Raw genomic sequence first — 15,836 nt, 5'->3', positions numbered from 1 at the left:
CTACAGGTGTCTCTGCCGTTAATTTCATATTCACAGGAATGAAGTGCTACTGTACATGATTAAGTATTTCTCCTCAATGGCGTTACAGAGAAAGGACTGGGCACTCCTCTCATCTCTTTTCATAAGAGAAACTTCCTTGATTCCTCAAGGTACACATCTATCTGATTTACAGACAAGGGTGCTGGTATAGGTAGATCTTCCTTCTCCCCCTACCCTCATTATTCTTCTGTGTTTTTCTTTCAAGCCATTTGTCCCTCCATAACAGCCTTCCACTATAATTGGAGAGAGGGGCTAGACATCCCTTATGGTTTTCCTGCTGTGATTTATGTCCCACCTCAAACTACACAGCTACAGAAACGGGAACGAAATGAGACTACAAAAAAGAAAATATTTTTCTGGATTGTCAAAAGGAGTTATCTTCAACTGAGGGGGAAAAAACAGCAGGGAAAGAACAAAAGTATGCCAAGCATCTATGGGAAAAGCAGCAAAAAGGTAAGAGAAGACTCAGTGCTGTGGTAAATAATATTTTATATGTTACTTCCTTTATTTTGTTTCATTTCTCTGGAAGATGAGCTCCAAACATTTGAGGGAACAGGATCAAAGTAATACTAAATTAATGTAGCATCAAAGTTATATCAGAGATCTTCAACAGGATCCAGTGTGAAGGAAAACACACGCCTGCCATGACAGCTCTCTCCTATATAAAAGGTACCACAAGGTTCTATTCTGTCAATCTTCCTGTTACCTGTGTAGGCAATACATCCGGGGGCAATACTAAGATTTAGACTGCATTGCCATCAGGATGCAAAAGATAACACCTAGCTCTGGGCGGACATAGTTCTTACTGAACCTGGGTGACTCGAAATCTGTTTAAGCCAGCCTCTAACCAAATCAGGACTCAAACCAGAAAATGACAGTGGCTGTGAAGAAAAACAGTATAATTATCTCCAGTTATTGGTCCTCTCTCAGATGGTGTTTGCCCACTTTCTGCTAGCAAGTGCACAATTGGGCGGTGTGGGGGAAGAAGGTTTCTTCTTTTCTCTTGGCTGTGTTTTGAAGATAAGGAAGCACCTGAAATCAAATAAAATACCTGAGCTGCTAATTTGAAGTGGCAGGGAGTTTTCAGAAAAGAGGCCTTTACTCTGAAAGTCAATCCCCATGCCGGCTCTGAAAAAATAAGTTTGACTTTCTAGGCACACAAGATCTATACCTGAACACATGCTTTACAGAGGGGGATACTACCAAGGTAGGGATGGCAAACCTGTGGCTCTGGAGCCACATGTGGCTCTTCAGAAGTTAATATGCGGTCCGGGGCTGGAGCTACATGCGCCAACTTTCCAATGTGCCAGGGGGTGCTCACTGCTCAACACCTGGCTCTGCCACAGGCCCTGCCCCCACTCCACTCCACCCCTTCCTGCCCCTTCCCCTGAGCCTGCCGTGCTCTCACTCCTCCCCCCCCCCCGCCCTCCCAGAGTTTCCTGCATGCCACAAAACAGGTGATCGTGCTATACCTATAGGATCTCAAAGGAATCGGGAGGGAGTGGGAGGCACTGATCAGCAGGGCTGCCGCTGGGCAGGAGGCACTGGGAGCCGGGGGAGCGAATGGGGGGCTGCTGACATATTACTGTGGCTCTTTGGTAATGTACATTGGTAAATTCTGGCTCCTTCTCAGGCTCAGGTTGGCCACTCCTGTACCAAGGGAATGAAGCTCTCATTGCAGCTGCTGAGAGGAACCTTCTCTTCCTCTTTCCTTCCAAGCTTCAGAGCCTTCTCACTGTTGCAAAGGGAGTCTGTTACATTATCTTTCCACAGCCTTTCGAGCGTCTCCAGTACCAGCCACAACTCATGGTTTTGTAAGCAGAGTGAAAATGAAAACTGCCATTTTTGCTACCGTCTTTCCCCGAAAGTAAGACATCCCCCGAAAATAAGACCTACTTCCAGTTTTGCCTCTCGCTGTAATATAAGGCATCCCCCCGAAAATAAGACCTCCCAGAAAATAAGACCTCCCCGAAAATACCGTAAGGCGTCTGACTCCTCTGGACTGTAGCGGCGGGCACCGCAGCGCAGCTCACTGATTGGCCGCAACAATAAATGTGTACTGTATTCTTCTTCATAGAAAAATAAGACCTCCCCTGAAAATAAGACCTAGCGCATCTTTGGGAGCAAAAATTAATATAAGACACTGTCTTATTTTCGGGGAAACAGGGTAGTTCCTACAAGATTCTGAACTGCAACACTGAAAGTACCCAGAGTCTACTTAATTCCACATTGTTACTGCTGCTTGACAATACCATGAGCAGCAGCAGAGGCACTGGAGCAATTTTTCTTTGCTCTCAGGAAGACCACACTACATCACTTTACATTCAGAAGGTTAACTTGAACCATAAGGCTCAAAAATGTAATCCATTTAGTTAAAGGTAACTTTACTGAGTGTAATTTGACTTAGAACAGATGTTTACATCTTCCCCCCCCCCCCCCTTTTTTTTTTTTTTTTAAACTTTCATTGTTCTTCTGTTTTACGGTATTCAGAAAAAATACTTTAAACTGCAATAGCCATTATACATTAATTCAATGGATATTGGGGTATTTCTCAGGTGGCTGAAGGCATTTTCAGCCTTTTGCCTCTCAATGAATCAGTCATCTACTAACCGTCTATTACGTACATCTTGCAGTATATTGCTATACTTTAGACACTTTTCCACTAGTTTAGACAAACTAGTTTGGCGCCACTGACAGGTTTTTGATTTGTCAAGTGGACCCTGAAAGAAAGAGAAATGAAACTAAGAAGTTTCATTGCTAATAATTTCTTAGGTCCAGCTACAAAATGACCTGCAAGGGAAGATAGTTACACTTTTTCTGCTTTTGACGCATAAAACACAACCTTCGTTTATTTCAGGAAATTTAAGCTTTGTATCAGGAGCATGTTCCTATGATATTTCCTAGTTTCGCTGGAAGACTCGAATGTGAATTTTGCGAGAATTTTGCAGAGTTCTGGATCTAGAGATAAACATCTGGGAGAAAGGATATTAGGCACTGGGATTAAAGAGGTTAATGGCACAGATTTACACAATCCAATTAAAAATCTTTTAACCTCTCAACTGCTCAGCTGTTACTCCTGTAATTGTCCTAGTTCTCCAATTATCCATGAGTTTCTGAATAAACCAAATCAATTTTTTAGTGTTGAGACAAGTTTAAGAAAAGTCTTCTTACAAAATAAAGCAGCAAAGAATGGATACGTGCCTTTTCCTCTCCCTGGTAGGTCACTTTTCGGAGTCTGTAATGTCACAGTGCATTTCAGCCGTATTTCAGTTCAATTGTCAGGAGGAAAGATTGCCCATCTTGGACAATTTGGCCTAAACTTTTCATTGTCCCCATCCCAAACGGGCATCTATTTAAAAGCAAGCATGTAGACTGTTGGCCCTTATTCCAGCTGCTATGATTTAGCTAACAAGACATTAGCAAAAGGGGTTTTGCCTTAAGTCCTAGATGAGGAAAAAAGCAAGAAGTTACCGTTTTAAGCTCCCATAAGGCAAAGATTCTATAGCCTTTTACCATATATGCTGGCTGATCCTCAAGAGCCCTGTGTATTCCGCGGTCACTGAATTTACATCTTGCTGCAGATTACACTCTAAAACGAGAACTGAAGTTCCCAAGTCTTTCTTTCCCTCATGGTTAGAAATAAAACCTAGAAGGTTAACTGATTAAACTGAAGCAGTAATATATTTGAGTGAACGGACAGCCTGCAACAATAGCTTTAAATGTAGTGGGATGACGTGCCTCATTCATCTCAATCTGGGCGCCTGCGAACTCAAATTCAAAAATGCCAAGGAATTCAATGTTTGTCACACCATTTGCTGTTTTACTGCAGCCATGCATCTGACATTGTTTTCTTCTTGCAGCTGCCTCTTATTCTCCAGATTTCATGACAATGGGAAGTTAAACAGATTACAGTGTATGCTCTCTCTGTACTGTCAAACAGAGTCAGGCAGCAAGAAGTTGGGGAACCAGAACAGGAATCTAACTTGCAGCCAGGAAGCCAAGCGAACCAAGAGTGTAAGATGTCAAGTTGAGCTTCCTGGACAGCATCATAGCAATTAGGAGTAGCCAGCTTCAGCAGGTGACTGGAAGCTCCACCCTTCCCTATTATACAGGGGAATAGGAAGAGGTTCTGATCCAGGCTGGCTGGCCAACATCACAGGAACCAAAAGTCAGGGAAATGCAGCCAGGCTGCCTGGAAAAGTTAGTGGGGGGGGGGGGGGAAACAAAAACACATTTTCAAAAACAGAGCGATAGTTGAAAGTACTAACAGATATAAAAATCGATGAGCCTTAGATGGATGTACAGAAAAAGATGGCAGACAGGAATGGAGGACATTTCATGACAATCATAAATTAGAGTTGTCAAAGAATGTAGGCATTGCTGCTGCAGCACTAGGTCCTATTCTGCCTCTGAATAGGCAGAGCCTCTGTTATACCCTACAATATTTATAATAAAGCAGAGTTGATATTTATGAAAAGAAACAAGCCTCAACAAACCTAACCAACAGTTCTGTTGGATCCTCACTAGAGCTTCAATTAGCCCACCCCAGAGCAATATGCCTGTGTCTTTTTTCTCCCTAGATAGGAAGTTTCAGTCTGACCTTTTTCCACCCCTTCCACACCCTGCTCAGAATATAAAGATATGTAATGTCTACTCACACTCCTGGTATTGCACCCACATGTGCAGCATTTCTAAATACAGGAGTTGCAGTTACCATGACAGCATATTACCTGAAAGGGAGAAGGAACATGGCTCCCTGTAATAGTGATAGTGTAGTTTACCCATCAAGCAGCAGGTGGAGCTATTAGCCAACTACTGTACATGCTTTTTTGCAAACTAGTTGATATCTTCAACAACTTTTTCAGGACTTGGGTCTTATAGCTGACAGCTAGGAGTATTTCTCTGTTGTACATACATCAGTGGTTCTCAAAGTGTGGGGGCATGTCCCCTGGGGGGGCATGGAGGAACATTCGGGGGGGGGGCAGGGGAAGGGGTGGAAACAGCACAGAGGGATCACCATGTTTCCAGCCCCACACTGCTCCCAGACCACCTGCACCTTCAACCCTGATCAGCTCCCAGTCCTGCTCCATCTCCAGACCCAGCTCCACTCTCACACCTTCTCTGTCCCCAGAGCAGGTCGCCTTAATTCCTTCTCTGCCTGTAGCCCCAGCTCTTCCCCCCCCATCCCCAGGTTCCACCCCTACTTCTGCCTTCAACCCAAGCTCTGCTGCTGAGGAAGCCTTGGCTATGCAGTAATTGGAGGGAGGGCACGGACAGATTCCATTATTGATAAAGGGGGTGGGGCATGACTGGAAAAGTTTGAGCACCGCTGACGTAGACCAATACAATTATTTATCTATAATTAATTCAACCTCTATTTTTATCTACTCTTATAAAGAGGCTGGAAGCATGCAAAGATTCTCTAGCAAATAGTTTTGGAACAAACACCCAAGGTGAAAAAGTCTGTTGTCCCAGTGTTAAATTCAATTCAAAAGTAAAGCAGTTAGCTGATAAATGAGCCTGGTAATACAAGACAGCTTACATGAGGGGAATGGGGAGAAAGGATACCTTAGATCAGTGATGCCCAAACGTTTTCTGTCACGCCACACACACCCCTTATCAGTAATGGAATCTGTCCACGGCCCCACTCCATTATTGCACAGTTGGCTCAGCACAGGAGCTTGGGCTGAAGGCGGAGCTGGCCTGGGAGTGGAGCAGAACTGCAGCTGGAACCATAGCAGAGCTATGACCGGTGCCAGAGCTGTGGGGAGCATAGTGGGGGTGCTCCCTCCCCACCCCCATAGGAGCTGGCCCTTGCCCAACCACATACACCTCTGGCCTGGGGACCACTGGCTTAGATTTATGTGTCTAATACTTAGCAGAACTCGTACAGACTGAAAATTGATATACACTCAAGTTGCTAATATGACAGTAAGTGGCTTTTGGATTGTGTGTGTTTAGGACCTCATTGCAGTAACTATAAAATATAGCAGTGTCATGCTGCCATAAATGAAAGAATGTGAAGTGTGAAGAGCAAAATTGCATTTAAATATGAAAGGCAAGCCACTAAAACATTTGCTTTTACAAAAAAAGCAAATATTAATAAACAACCAGCTTTAAGAATACAAAGGTCAACCGAATTAGTGTCACCATTTGAAATATTTTAAAGCCAATTATTTATGAGATCTTTCCATGCACACCTGCAGGAAAGGCAGTTTTTATATATTTGTACAGAGCATAGTTCATGTTGAGAGTTACAATACAACTGCTATCTTGCAACTGAGATTCTTGATTTCTAGTACCTTCAGATGGTTTTACCAGTTCAGTCCTATTGTTTACATCGCATCAAGCTTAATGCAGCACACCCGCACACCCACCCCCCAACAGACAACAGCATGATTTAGTGAAAGGGGATGTGCAAAGAGCATCAAGTATTTTCTTGAAAAAAAGTCTCCATATTCTTATTTAGTAAATTATTAACTATGTGTGAGAGCTACATATGTCCTAGTACACCTGAAAGTAAGAGAACTCACATGAAGGGAACTAATTCCTCTCAAAAACAAGAAGGTATACTTTGACCTTTAAAAATTTGACATAGAAAAAAAAATGCAGGCTTTAGTTTCTAGTACTTTCAACAGGCACATCTGAGAACTGCAATTGTTTGGGGTTTTTAAACAGCAATCCGCAGCAAGCTCATAATATGAAATTGCTTTGTTACGCATTTCCACAACAGCCTGGGCAAGTCTCCACAGTAGCAGACACACCAGTGGAAGTTAACATTTCCAGGCAGCGCCTGCATCCACTACTGCCAGTGGAGAACCTGCCATGAGACCAATGGAAGCATGCTTTTCAAACGGTCTGCAAGATCGGACCTCCTATGGGGCACTACACCATACAGCCCGCAAGAGAGAGGCAGGAGGGAAGAGGATGTTTGACGCCTCTCCTGAAAGTGCTTCCTACAGACAGGCTAATCTGAGACATCAGTGACCTCGCGCTGAAGCCTCCACCCCACGGGGCAGCAGAGCAGGGAAATGCCGCCACAGGCCGGCTAATCCCAGCCCCCGAGCCGAGGCAGGAGGCGAGCAAGCCCAACTTCCCACGCTTGTGGGCTGCTGCTCCGTCCAGCAGTACCCCTAGGGAACTGGCCGGTAGGGCCCACCCCAGCGGGCCGGGGCTTCACTGCAATCACACGCCCCGAGGGGGAAAGTACCCGGGACCGCCCCCACCCCGGCAGGAGACGGGCCGGGGCAGAACCCGCCCGTGGTGAACCCGCAGCTGCGGGTAGCTGCAGGAGCCATGTGGCGCAGTGAATGGGCGCGGAGGGGGCCGCGTCCGCGGCACCGCGCTCCGCCCGCCCTGGCATTGGACTCCCGCGCACGGGGAGCGAGCGGACCAGGCCAGGCGTCGCAAGCCAGGCTGCAACAAAATGGCGGCGGTTGCGAGGCATGGCCCAGTCTTCTCGCCGCCCTCGATCGTCTGAAGACCAGTCTCAGCGGCCCCGGCTTCCTCCCGCCTGCCTTCAGCAGAGCCGGCCCGTTGCACCCCGCAGCGACCGCTCGCCCTCCAGCCCACATGGACCCTCACCCATGCAAGGGCCGGGGACCCCCAACCTCAGTCACACTGAGCCCCAGGCTGTGGTGAGCCCTTCCCCACAGGCAAGCCAGCCCTGCACCCCGTTCCCAACCCACAACTAGACAGCGGCTTTGGGCCACAGCCACATCCAGTGCCCCTGGACTCTCCCCCAGCAACGCTCAGATCACCGCCCCCCATCCACGGCCTCGTCCCCCGGGCCGAGAGCACTGCCCCAACCCACATCGCTAACCCCCGTCAGCACGTGCCCCGCCGCCAGCCCCACTCACCATCGTTCCCCGCACGCGGGACAGCGCCCATGCACTTCTAAAAACTCCCCCCACCAACTCCCTCCCTCCTACCCCCTAAAAACAGCGGCTCCTCCCGCTGGGCCAGCCGCCTCTAAATAATCAGTGAGGGGAAGGGGGCGGGGAGAGGCCACACCCAGAGGGGCACTGCTGTGTCACTAGAAAGAGGAAGGGAGGCAGGCAGTCCTTTCTCGAAGACTGACTTCTTCTAGGTGTTCCCACCCTGCCTTTAATCTGGTATAGGATTGGGGTGGGTTTTGCTCTAACCTCTCTGGAGTTGGGAAAGGTATTTTACTGTGTGTCCTGTAGCTTGCCCCTGCCTGCCAGTGAAAAGGGTAACATTTTGCTGTTTAGCATAATCTCTTTTCATCAAATGGGAGGGCTTTGCTCAGTACGTGTTAATTTTAATGAGGCACTCATCCTTTGAGAATCTTACTTCATTTAATCGGTTCTCGCTTAAGACATGGCCCTGGAGAAGAGGTTTCAGTTTGATTTCCCCACTTTAACAATCACCTTCAAACTGAAGTTTTTTGTAATATAGATTATTTTCATAAGAGAACTCACTCTCTCTCTTTCTAACCAAATCTTGAGATGCACTTGTTCCAATCAAAGCCAATGGGAGTTCTGTTATTGACTTCAGTGACAACAGGATTGGGACCATTGCTTGGTATCTGTGCTAGTCTCTAAGGCAGAGGTGGGCAAACTATGGCCTGCGGGCCACATCCGGCTCGCGAGACCCTCCTGCCCGGCCCCTGAGCTCCTGGCCCTGGAGGCTAGCCCCCGGCCTCTCCCCCACTGTTCCCCCTCCCCTGCAACCTCAGCTCATTGCGATGCTGGCACAATGCTCTGGGCAGCGCAGCTGCAGAACCACAGCCTGACCCGGTGTTCTGGGCGGCGCTCCAGGCAGCGCTGTAAGAGGGCAGGGGAGTTTGGGGTGGTGGTCAGGGGGCCGGGGTGTGGATAGATGTTGGGGCGGTCAGAGGGCGGGGAACAGGGGTGGTTGAATGGGGGCAGGGGTCCCAGGGGGGCAGTCAGGAAGGAGAGGGGGGGTTATATGGGGGGCAGGGAGCAGTGGGGGGGCAGTCAGGGGACAGAGAGCAGGGGGTGGTGGATGGGGCAGGAGTCCCAGGGGGGGCTGTCAGGCGATGAGAAGCGGGGGGGACGGTCGGATAGGGGTCGGGGGCCGGGCCATGCCTGGTTGTTTGGGGAGGCACAGCCTCCCCTAACCAGCCCTCCATTCAATTTTGGAAACCCACTGTGGCCCTCAGGCCAAAAAGTTTGCCCGCACCTGTTCTAAGGGTATGTCTAAGCTGGGTTGGACTAAGGGGCTATTTAATTGAGGTGTAGATGTCTGGGCACGGGCTGCAGCCCAAGCTCTGGAACCCTCCCACCTCTGCGGGTCCTAGAGCCATGTGCCAGCCTAAGTCCAAATGTATACACTGCAAATAGACAGCCCCGTAAACCCAAGCCCCACAAGCCCAAATCAGCTAGCATGGGCCAACCAAAGATTTTTAATTGCACAGTGTAGACATCTGCACTGCCAAGAAAAACCCGCTGCACTGAATCTCACAGTCTGGGTCAATTGATTGACTCTAAGAGGGCTCAGGCTGCAGGGCTAAAAATACCAGTGCAGACATTCATGTCCATATTGCCCTTCTTTTGTCAGTGGTGTGCATCCTCACCAGTAGCACTTCCATTGACGTAAGAGGGGCAGGGGGGGAGGGCTGAGAGCCAGGGCTCGCAGCTGCCAACCAGGAGCCGGGCTGCCTCCTCCCTTCAGCTCCCCTCATCACCGGGAATGGGGTAGCCGCACTAGGCTTCTCGGCTCCATGCTGGGAGCTGGGCTGCCCCTCCCCCCCACCCAGAGCATGGCAGCTGACCAGACTCCGGGTGTGGAGAGCGCTGCCAGGCGCAGCTCTGCTCTCAGTGCAGAGCGGAGACCCCCGCGGAGGGGGGAGGATGGGCAGCGGGGCTCCTGGCGTGGAGATCTGTGCCTGGAATCTGGGTAGCTGCCATGATCCTGGTGGGGAGCCAAGATCCTGGTGGCCAGCCAGGTCCCTGGCAGGGAGATCTGTGCTGTGTCCAGTTGGCTGCCCCGTTTCCGGCGGGGAGTCAAGAAGCCTGGTGCGGCTACCCTGTTCCCAGTGGGGCCTGGAGAGCCCAGGGACAGCAACTGGGCTCCCAGCGGGGAGATCCGCGCCTGAAGTCTGATCGGCTGCCGTGCTCCCGGCGGGGAGCTGAGAGCCTGGGCAGCAGCCCGGATTAGAGCAGGGAACCAAAAGCCTTGGTGGCAGCCCACTTGGAGCAGGAAGCCAGGACCCTGGGAGCCGGCTTTCTAAGCTGCCTTACGTCGACCTAATGCTGTAGTGTAGACCAGGCCTCAAACACCTTTTATCAAAGGAAAGAAGTAAAAGGTCTTGGTACTTAAGACCAGGCAGAGGCCAACAGTTTAAGGGCTTACTTCTACAAAGAGATCCATGACAGCACAAAGGTCTATGCATGAGGATCTTTTTGAAGGAACAGATCCTAATGTTCACCTCAGACTGTGTGCAGAGACTGCTTAGTAGCTTTGAATCCTGTTTGGTCACAACGAATCAACTTTCCAATGATTCTCATTACTAATTTATTTGCAAATATTTTTAAATATATGTTTGACATTGGATAAAAGGATGTATATAGTGGATAAAAAGTTTACCTTATGTTTTAAACCTATAAATTTGTCTCATCTTAGGGACAATTTTCAGAGTTTCAACAAAACTCTTCTTAATAATGAGGATTTCCCCCCCTAAAAATTGATATATATTAGTGAAAATCCATCAAGGTCTGGGTATTTTCTGATCTTTATTTCTTGCTCTGTGCCGCTCTTTTTTTTTTTTTTAATTTTGCAGTTGTGGGAATTCTTGATCATTCCCACTGAGTAAAACTTGTTTAAACTGTTTATCCCCATAAATTCCCAAATTTATTTCTAAGTAATTTAAAATATACTGCAGTCTACTCTCATGCCACTTATTTTCATTGCCACAGTGACAGGAAATTATTCTGTGAAGGTGGACTCACAGATGTGCAGTTACACATATACTCTTTGATGTCTGCCCTGTGCTATTTAACTGTGTTATCATTTTGCAATAAATTATCATAAAAACCCAGTGCTTTGTCTGTTTTGGTCCCAATGAACTGCTCATTAAAGCCCACACAGAGGCATAATCTGAAATAATGATATAATTTATCTCACTTTGTTCTACCCTGTGAAGATTACTTCTATCAGTGCAAATTAAATCAATTCTAGAGTAAGAGATGCATTTCAGAGTAATTTCTCTTATGCATTTCTCTCCAAATATCCACAACCTGTAGTTCAGCTAGCTTTTCTGAGAGTATCCATGTCTTTTTCCTTGCTCTCTTTCCTTGAATATTAACAATTTTTCTTGTTAGAGCCCAGTTAAAAGATCAATCTACAGCATCCTTTTGATGTGTTCAGCTGAAATGATCGTGTGTGTGTGTGTATATATATATATATATATATATATATATATATATATTAGGCACATAAGATTCTTCGATGTGATATAGAAAATCAGGTGCCTTCTCAGATGTATCAAATAACCTTGCGTTTGTTGTTGTACACGTATATGACTGGATGGGATACTGCAAAGCAAACTAGATTTTTTTTGCTTTCAGTCTTTTTTTAAATGGAATATACTGCATTTGTCTGCAATATATTTCTATAGTGACATCGATCAGACTCCTTTATAAGAAACTAGATTCCATTTCTCTCTCCAGTCTGAATATTTTCCCTCATTCCTGAATAGATTGACTCCAAGGATTTTTGCCATAATCCAAGTGTTTGTCCTGCCTGTATGGTATAACCTACTTCATTGTGAAAATTTAAGAATTACTTATTGGCATAGAAAGAAATGAAGTCTGCAGGCAGCGTACTGAGTTTGCATTCAGACTCCAAATGCCATGTTAAAAAAAAATCAGTCAGCAAGGAATGTGTACAGATTAACGTATTACTTCCTTATTTGCCCTAAGGAAAACTCACAGGACTTCTATTGGGGTGCCTTGAACTGTCCTTGAAGTCTTTCATCTTGCTTTCCTGCAGTCCTGAATTTATTGTTAATCTTTCAGGCCCACAACTCAGAATTTCCCTGTTCTACATTCCTCAAATATGGCAATTACCCACCCCAACCTCTCCAAAAATCTGATTTTGCCTTTTGGACTTTGTTTAGTGGAGTGGAAATAGAACTTACGTGTTCTGAAAGCTGCTTGTTGCCTAACTCCATCTTCTGAAGTAATTTTTGCATTGTTTCTCCCATGTCTTCCAGGGCTGCTGGAACATTCTCTTGCTTGGTAATCAGAATTATCTGAGGTTTCTGGCTAGAAATTGGTCATTTTCTGTTTGAGTTTTCCTCCTTAATCTTCCCTTTTTCTTTAGCTTTCACCATGACTTTTTATGAGGTTAATTATGTGATCTAGATGGGGAAATTAGGGACCCAGGAATCAGAGACACAAGAGATGAAGTTCACCGTCACTTTGGGTCCTATGACCTCCTTCTCTCTCCCCTCAGATGTTTTCTTAATTAGCACATTAAAGTACTGTATCTAGAGAGGGGCATATAAAGAAGGAGGGTTGGGATACTGCCATATACCTGTCTAACAGGCTTTTGGACTGAGACTGTTGTGGATTCTCTCAGATTTTCAGGCCTGATTCCTCCAGATGTTTAAGAGATGAACAGAACAGAAGAGTAGCAGACAAATGAGTCCTGTTTAGACAGGCTAAAACAAAGACAGAACTTGAGTTGTTGAACATCATGTTTCTCTAATTTAAATGACCTGGAAGGAGGAAAGCAACCGATAAAACTACCCCCAAACCTCCTCCAGTTACCTAAACACACCAAGAAGTGCAACCTCTTTGTTTTTGTATTTTATTCAGTTACACAAATGAGCAGCAATGCAGAGTATACAATGAGCGAAGATTTCCCAACATAGTGAAGGTTCATGTTGCATTTTATGATAAGGAAATATAACACAAGAGTGAAATATCCCTAAAACTCAGATGTCACTCGATGTGCTAAGTTGTGGGCTGTTATTTTCCTGAATAAAAACACCCAAACATATTTCTTCTATGCCTTTTGATTTTGTCAGGTGGCAAACAGAAACTTTGGGGACAAGAATGTGGGGAGGAGCTAGGATGAAAATCTCAGGTTTTTCCATTTCCCACTGTAGGGAGGTATGGATAGAACTCACCACAGCCTAAATCAAACTGTCCCAAGCTTTATGTGAAGAATAAGGAGTTCCAGCAGAACGATTGCTCGCAGCACTCAAAAAGATAGCTGCCAACACCAAGTAATTAATGTAGTATAAACTTAGAGGAACATAACATAAGAATGCCTGTACTGGGTCAGACCAATGGTCCATCTAGCCCGTATCCTGTTCTCCAACAGTGGGCAATGCCAGATGCTTCAGAAGGAATGAATAGAACAGGGCAGTTATGGAATGATCTATCCCCTGTCATCCAGTCCCAGCATCTGTCAGAGGCTTGCAAATGATTACTTGTCTCTTCAGATAGCATCGCACGCATGGACACACAAACACAGAGTCCATCCACCCTGACTAATCTTCAGTGTATTCTCTGATAAATTCAAAAGCCCCTTATAATAGTGTGGCCATGTATGACCACTGTATTGTTGTAACCTAAGACATACTGCCCACCTCTCATTGCTAGAAGTCGGACTGTCATATTCTTAGGACTGCAATGGTATCAATGTTCTTTAGGAGACCAGAATTATAGAAGTTTATATTTATTAGCCTTGGTGGGATAAAGCATTGGGGAAGGGATGCAGTGATGTGTCTTTTAAGGCCACCATATTGTTGTAACCTAAGCCCACAGTTTTGTTGGAAGCTAGTGATGTGTTAGAGCTGAGAAACTATGGAACTGGCTTCCGTAGCTATGCCAACAACATTATTAATTTTGTACCACTGTGTGTGCTTGGATTTACCTTCCAAAGGATAGTACACCCATGAGAATAACTCTCTCCTTGCATGAGATCTCTTGGCCAATAAGTCTTAAGTCATCAAATTACATGCAAAATCATGATTAAACTTAAAAATAATCATTCCATAAACAAGTAACAAATATATTAATTAATCATTATTGCAGCAGTCATTTGACTCAGCCTCAAACTTCTCTGTATCCAGACCAGAATAGTACGGACTATTGAGATGTCCTGGAAATGTATCTGAACAATAACCTGCACTACATATGCCTTTCTATATTATAACTTCTTAAAAAATAAAAAGGGTTACAAAAAGAATTGGATAATTGGGTAGTATTTTCTGCAAGGTGTTCACTGAGTGTATTGGAATCAGCTTCAAAAGAAATTAGTGATGAGGTACAAAACAAATGAGAGCCTTTAAGCAGGGGTTGCTGGTCACAAATGTAAAAATGGATAATAAAATTCATTTCAAAGTGAATAGGAAAAAAGTTCTTGAACTTGGACCTCATAATCTGGGATCTCTTGAAGTCTGATCCCAAATGAAGTCAGTCAGTGAGGAAAGAGGAATAGTTTGCTTTTGAATAGAATTAAAAACATTCTCTTAAATGAATCATTGCCATGTCTTTGAATTCTGATTTTTACCCTAACCAAAGGTGAAGAAACACTTATACATGCGTAAAAAGAATCAGCAAAAACAATACACATTCCTTCAATGCTTGAAAGGAAAACTTTGCAGCAGACTTAGTGGGTCAAGTAGAAATATGTGCCTAAATACACACACATACTTTAGTCATAGTTTCCTGGCAATGTGGACATAAAATTTAGATCTTGTAATTTTTATAAACCTCAGCAGAAGTTGCCTGGTCTCACAATATGCTTCTGTTGTTAGCCCATATTTTCTTTTACTTGGTCTTTGAACACATTGGGATAAAATCTGCTCTCATTTACATCTCTGCCGCAATGCTGAAGGCACTGGTGTAAAACTGGTATAAAATAAAGTAGAATTTTCCCTGTATGTTATATTATTTTCCCTCCTCCCAATAGCTATGACAACAAAATATACATCCATTAGAGTATTACAGATTTTAACTTGATGGCATCTATTATGCAGCCAATATAGAAGTAGAATCTGGACTATATAATAGCCTTATTATATTAATCTCTGGAAAATGATCCAATTTTGTTCATATCTGAATCAGAGACGACCAAAATGGACTCTTCCTGTTGTGAATAGTGGCACCTGCTGAAAACATTTCTTTTTAGCACTGGATCTAAATGCAGGATTTATTGTTATAAATGTGGAATGATCCAGATTCATAATTTAGCAGTGGTAGTGACAATGCTGTTATTTAATTGCTGGAGAAAATAGACCTTCTGGTGTATGGTTGCTGTAAGAAGCACTGGAATTTCTTTCTTGAGTTTATGCACATTTCATTCTCCATCCTCCTATTCTCCATCCTCTGTCATTTTCTATCAGCTTATCAATTTCTAAAGTATGTCCTGACATCTTTGTAATTTTTGCACTAAAGGTAGGATTTCTCAGACCTGGTTAGGCGTGGGGATGGCAGAGGGAGTTTCAAATAACAGTTCTTTTTGGAAACAGATTCTTGAGAATTTTACTGTTGTTTCTACCTTTTCACTCACAATGGGATTTGTACTTTTAATTTTGGTGTTATTCTTTTATGTCTACAGACAGCCTGAAACTTCCCTAAGGACAAAATCCAGTCCTGCCTTCACAGGTGCAGAGACTCAACAGACAGTGGTGGAACCAGTCCACACTCAACAAAGTGGGGAGGAAGCTAGATTTGGAATCCTGAGGACTGCTCAAAGGTGGCACATTCCTTGCACAAAGCGGAGTTTTTTAGGGTCCTTCAGTGAGGAATCACACAGAGACAGTAAGGAGCAAGCAATAGGGATCTGACACTGTT

Source organism: Terrapene carolina, unplaced genomic scaffold (genome assembly GCF_002925995.2).
Source record: "Terrapene carolina triunguis isolate 2854851 unplaced genomic scaffold, T_m_triunguis-2.0 Scaffold84, whole genome shotgun sequence".
Lineage (NCBI taxonomy): Eukaryota > Metazoa > Chordata > Testudines > Emydidae > Terrapene > Terrapene triunguis.
Note: the sequence above shows the minus strand (reverse complement) of the source record.